Genomic DNA, 6,000 nt, shown 5'->3' on the forward strand with positions numbered 1-6,000 from the left:
GTAGATATTATGACACATTTTTAAAATTTTACTGCTTTTGATAAGATTTAATCTGAATCAACCATAGCTAGAACAGGCTACTCTCAACACGCCCAAGGGCATTTCAAGGATATTTCTGCACAGACTTTTTTTTGAGGAAGGGGTAGATTTTCTTTTCTCAACCACAAGCTTGTCAAACAAAACAGGTATCATAGAATGTTTCAATTCCATGTTTTACTTTGTGGTGTAGAAGACTGTGTGCTCTTATAAATTGCTTAAGAGTTTTTAGGTTAAGCAGGAAAAACATTTATGGACAACCACCTCCACCCAACAGCAAACTATACAAATTGTAATAAAGAAGAAAGCACCTCAGGTTATGCCTGCTCTTAGCAATTGGCATTCAGTTTGTCTAAGTGGCATGTCTTCTTCTGCAGGACTCTCAGATTAAAGTAGTTTGTTAAAGTACATTTGGCTTTGGATGAGTTTTCGCAACAGCTACTGATTCTTATTCTCCCACAGCCACCTCCACAGTAGAACAATAAAAATATGTGCCTTAGCACTACCTTGATAGAACTACAGCAAGAATGACAATGAGTCAGTTGCTGTTAACGGAGTTACAGAAAATGCTCCATAATATCCAAATACCGGCAGGGCTGCCATTCAGGAAGATGCAACTGTATGGAAGCAGTTCCACATGGAAAGATTCTGTGAAAGAACTCATTGTGTGATTCCACCGCAATACAAATAAATAAGGGTCGTAGTACATAGCTGAGGTTATCAGAATTACTGAAAGCCATTTCACAAAAATGGCTTGCCATATGAGCAGTCTCCCACACAGATGCATTTAGAAAAAGCTGTCACGCCATCACTTGCTGGTAAAATATATTCCTTTGATGCCAGAGCACCACTAAGTCAATTGCTTTGGGAGCCTAAAAACATAATGTGACTAGCAAATTCACACCATGTTTATCATGCTTTTATATGTGTTGGAAGCCACCCAGAGTGGCTGGTGCAACCTACCCAGATGAGCAGGGTATAAATACTAAAATATTATTATTTATTCTGAAAAATTCAGTTTTCCAAACCTACTAAGGTAGACCTCCTCATGGAACCAGGCTTCCACACACATAGGTGAGATGAGCATATGCAAGGATGGAGATCTAAATCACTAGGTCTGACTGGATGCCCATCCCCATTCAGGGCTATTAGCCATAACAGGCCAATGTTTCAAGTTAGAAGTACTATGGGTGCAAAGATCACAATAATATTGCTATAAAACACACGGCTGAACAGAATAATATACAATTGCCCTACAGAATTGTCAGGCATATTATCTACATGTCATTTAGGTACAAGGCACAATTTCATTACTAGCAGAAAAGGAAGCAGGTTGCTTAGAAGACATCAAAGGGGTCCGTTATTTTTTTTTAATAAGAAAAAGATAAACCTTTAAAAGAGACAGGGAGAGGCATGGCAAAAGTCAGGCAACAGAAGGCAGCCAAAACACACAGTCTTTGTGTTGGAAGTGCTAAGTGGAACATTCAATTTTGCTCAAGTTACAGTGCGACACCTTTTCAAATTGGCTGCCTGTAGCTTCAACTGCAGATTCAGAGCATTTGGAATAAAATAAGCCTCCTCATTAAAAGGCCAAAGAAGAAAATTCATAATGTAGTCTTGGATTTCCCTACACTGGAGGTTTGGTTCACTATATGGATTATTCAACTAAATTGTTCTGGCATTATTAAAAAGAAGTGAAACAGCACAATTGTTTTCCTGTTTCCCTTCTTCTGGCACACCACAATTGCTGGAAAAGGTAATATATCAGTCAGGGATTAACATGTGGTCTAACATGTGCAAGATTCTGTCTGAAGGCAAAGATATGGATTGCATCCTTTTTAGCCTTCCTCTTCTAAAACTGCAATCCTATGCACACTTATTTGGAAGTAAGTCTAACTGAATTTAGCAGAATTTAGTTCAAGGTAAACATGCAAGCCAATGGAAGTTGGAAACCAATAACATTTGGAGGGCACAAATTCTGCATTCCTATATTAAGGCACTTAGCATTGTGCCATCACTGCCAGTTCTGTGCTTGTCAAAATTTCTTTAAAGTTCTGGGTAGAATGATGTAGAGGTGGGATGCCAAACACAAAGCCCAAGATTGTACTGCTACACTGGATCTAGTTTTGTAGGTACCATTCAACTACAAACCAAACAACAATTCTGACTAAGTTAATAGCTCTCTGGATAAAGTTCTAGAAAGAATTTTAGTTCAAGTTCTGCAATTTCAGAACTTTTGCAGAAAGTTGCTGCGAAAAATACAGCAAAAGCACATGGATAAAATTCATTTACCAAATCACCAGGTTATATTTGACCTAACTAATGGCAACAGACTCCAAAGCTGATTCTTCCAGCTAAGAGTGTGCCACAAGAAGGGATTAAGAAGGTATAGAACAACAAAGGTAAACAAAGGCTTGTGGGAAGAAAGGCAAAGTGGGAAGAAACAAAACAGGTGCTGTTTATACTGAGTACTAGTTCTCTGAATTGTTCATATTGACCACAAATTGTCATTTGGATGTCAATGTGGGCTAAGTAGATATGTGAAAAAATATAATTCATGCTTATAATAAACAGTCTACAAAACTACTTCACTCCACACACAAATGCACTCTAATGAGCTTGCTAAAGAGTAAAAAAAGAGCATATTTTAAAATGTGACTGAAGTAAGTAATCAGGTTAAAGCTTTGAACAATACAAAGTATTAACACTGGGGTTCTTTTTAAATGTTGTATCTCATGTTCTGAAACCTATAAAAATATTGTTCTGCGAAATTTTTGAGTAACTGCACACAGCAGTGTTTATATTCCCTCAGAAGAGTCCTGTTAGTTGACACTAAAGATGCATCAAATCCAACAGCCCATTTTCTACAGTGGCCAGGCAAGTGCTTCTAGGAAGCACACAAGCAAGGAATAAAGGCCATAACCCTCCCCTGGTGGGATTTAGTATTATGGGAGAGTGATATTTTTTTTATAAACCTCCATGATGGTCTCCTTTCTAAACTAAGTTCCACATGCTTGTCTTTCTTTTTGATGAACCTGTTCAAACCTGAATCATTTGATAATTTCAGTTCTTTGCTGTCCACTTTGAGATGTGGTGACCTGTACAAAGTATTTTAAATGTAAGTTTTATAAAGGCATTGTGATACTATCCATTTTGTTTTCAGTTTCTTCCCTAACAATTCCTAATAAAGAACTCACCTTTTTCAGTAATAGACCACACAGATTTGTTGTTTACTGTAAGCGCCCAACCACAGCTCAAAGATCTCTTCTCTAGGGATAGAGTGAATAAATGAAAGGACACATTTCAGGGCAGGGGGTTGTGTCCCAAGGTCAATCACTTTGCACAATCTTATGTTGTATCTTATATGCCATTTTGATGCCCATTCATCCGTTCTTGAGATAATCCTTTTGGAATTCTTCATGGTCTACTTTGAGCTTCTTGAATAATTTGGTACCCCTTTAAGATTTCTAATGATTCTATGTTCTGTAGCATGCACAGAAACAACTCCTATAAAATAACCTTCCTTGTTCTTTCTATAGATTTTGCATGCAGCAATAAGTGGATATCATTCATTTTCACCATTGCATCAGCTGAAGGATCAAGCCAAAAGCCCATCTAAACCACACCCCATTTTCCAGAGGCTAGACAGATGCTTTTGGGACTACTGAAGGCATAATTAGATCAGTCCACTGCTCCTCCACCGCTCCAGTGTTTAGAAAAATATTACCTATGAACCTAGATTCCAAATAGCTACAAAAGCCAATAGCTGAACTTAGACTTATCCCCACATAATCATCATAGTTGGAAGGAACCTTGGAAGTAATCAAATCCAATCTTTATTGTTATAGTCCATGACCAGCACCCTCTAAAGTAATCTAATCCAGTGTTCTTCAGCCTTAGATCTTAGTCTACAACAGCCTTAGTTGTTGAACTACACCTTCCATCATTCCTGAACACTAGCAAAAAATGGATGGGAATGATGCAGAGCAGCAACAACTGGAGACCCAAGGTTCAAGAATACGGATGTAGTTCAACCTTCTACTCAATGCAGAATGCAACCACAGCATCCCTGATACATTGGCATCTAGCTTCAGCAAAAAAAGAGTCCTGAGATAATATATTCCATTGCTGAACAACTCTTACCATAGTTTGTTTCTCCTAATGTTCTGCAAAAATATGCTTCCCTGCAATTTCCACCCAGTAATCTCCCCCAGAAACACATGGCATTCACCCACCTCCCTAAAATCTCCCCATGCCAGTTAGTCATGTCAATAACTCTGTAAACAAGAAACAGCGCCTGATTTTTCCTTTTCCTCCCAATCCTGCTTCCTTTTGTGCTGTGTCTGTTCAGAATGAAAGCAAGAACTGTTATGACTGACATTTGGAAGCAGAAATGGCAGCAGGGGTTATGGCTGAAAAATGGTGTGAAAGCACCTTAAATAAAATACAACAAATAATACCTTACATTTGCTAATTATTGTTTTTAAGTTATTTCAAATTCCCAGCAGCACCCAGCAGTATACTATATCTAACCCTAGAGGGTCCTGCTGAGTTATTTGCTTTAATCTTTTACACCCTAACCAGCTTTCCATACATATTTCCAGCTTGCAAGCTGAGGACAGACCTCTATTCTGCACCTAAGAATTTACGTAAACATATAACCCAACATTTCCATGTAAAAAATCACAGGGTGGTTAGCAATAAAATATATGCTAATTAAATAAAATCAATACATAAAAAATTGGCACTATTACAGGTGCCACATAATACCTACTCTGCATTTGTAAGAACTTGATTGTTTAGTGTGGTGGCACCTACACTTTGGAACTCCCTGCCTGTTGAAATCAAGCAGCCGCCTTCACTGTACTATTTTCGGCGCCTGTTAAAAATATTCTTGTTTAGACAAGCCTCCCTGATGCTTAGAAAGTTGAGGTAATTTGGTATTTTAACGTTTGCATATTTTAAAGTGGGGTTCTGAATCTTCCTTGATTTTACAATTTCATGTTTTTGTAAACCACTTTGAGGGGGGGTTAAAAAATTGAGTGGTGCACAATTTTTTAAAATAAATAAATACTGAACAACAAAATTTAAAGAGCGTTGGGGGTGTATGGCAGAAGGTAAGAGACCTTACCATCATACCATATTTAAAAAAACAGTAAGCCTGCAACTTGAGGGGGGGCGGTTTAAATTCCAGCGATCGTGCTTAACGCTAAAATCATGTACTGTATAGTCAAAACACATTGGATTCAATGGTGTGGGGGCTTACCAAAGTTTCCCCCCCCCCCCAGGCGCCTACCCTTCTGTTTCTTCCTTTTTGGGGTTTGCTTGGTTTGGTGTGCTTTTTTGCCAAGTTGCGGACTAACAGAACAGAAATAAATGAGCAACGATTACGATATATTAACACGCACAAGCACACAAAACCCTAAATAAGCGCGGACAAGCTCCCTAGCCCCTCAAAAGGGAAATGCTCTTTTGAAACCCCAAGTGCTGCATGTGGGCAGGCAGGCAGGTACACTGCCCCTGCAACGGGAAGCTCTCCCAAGCCACGAGGAAGCCTCGACGCCCCCCTCCCGGGTCTACCGCGGGCGAGGGGGAGGGAGGGGAGGCGACGACCTTTCCCCACCCCACTCCTCCCGAAGGTGAGGCTGGCAGGCGCCGGGTACCCACCTGTCCCGGAGGCCGCTTTGCCGCACAGAGCCTCCGCCCTCCTCACCGGTCTCTTCCTGGGCGCAGCGGCGGCGTCTCTGCTTGGGGGGCCCCGCCGCGGCCGCTCCCGCCCCGCGGCGCCCACAGCATGAGGGATGGGGCGGGGGCGTCCTTCCCGGACGAGGAGGCGGGGAAGCGGCCCCCGGACGGAGCAGGAGGTGGAGGAGCCGGCCCAGCCTGGCCTGGCCGCCGCCGCCGCCGCCGCCGCTTCTTCGCGGCTACTGCTGAGGCTGCTCCTCAGAAAGGCCGCTCGGGCGC

The 6,000-nt window shown here is 41.3% G+C and overlaps 1 protein-coding gene across 2 annotated transcripts in view; it reads right to left on the reverse strand.

Annotated features, from left to right (window-relative positions):
- The window catches only part of ZC3H12B (zinc finger CCCH-type containing 12B), a 37,474-nt gene extending 31,474 nt beyond the window's left edge, over window positions 1–6,000 (reverse strand). The window contains exons 1-2 of one of the 2 annotated variants that reach the window (XM_081846999.1): window positions 5,704–6,000; window positions 3,234–3,305 (exon numbers count right to left, since the gene is read on the reverse strand). The gene's annotated coding sequence lies outside the window, so the exon portion shown is untranslated. The remainder of the gene's footprint in view (window positions 1–3,233; window positions 3,306–5,703) is intronic. The other variant, XM_081846998.1, reaches the window with a different exon arrangement.

Source organism: Podarcis erhardii, assembly GCF_964252035.2.
Source record: "Podarcis erhardii genome assembly, chromosome: Z".
Lineage (NCBI taxonomy): Eukaryota > Metazoa > Chordata > Lepidosauria > Squamata > Lacertidae > Podarcis > Podarcis erhardii.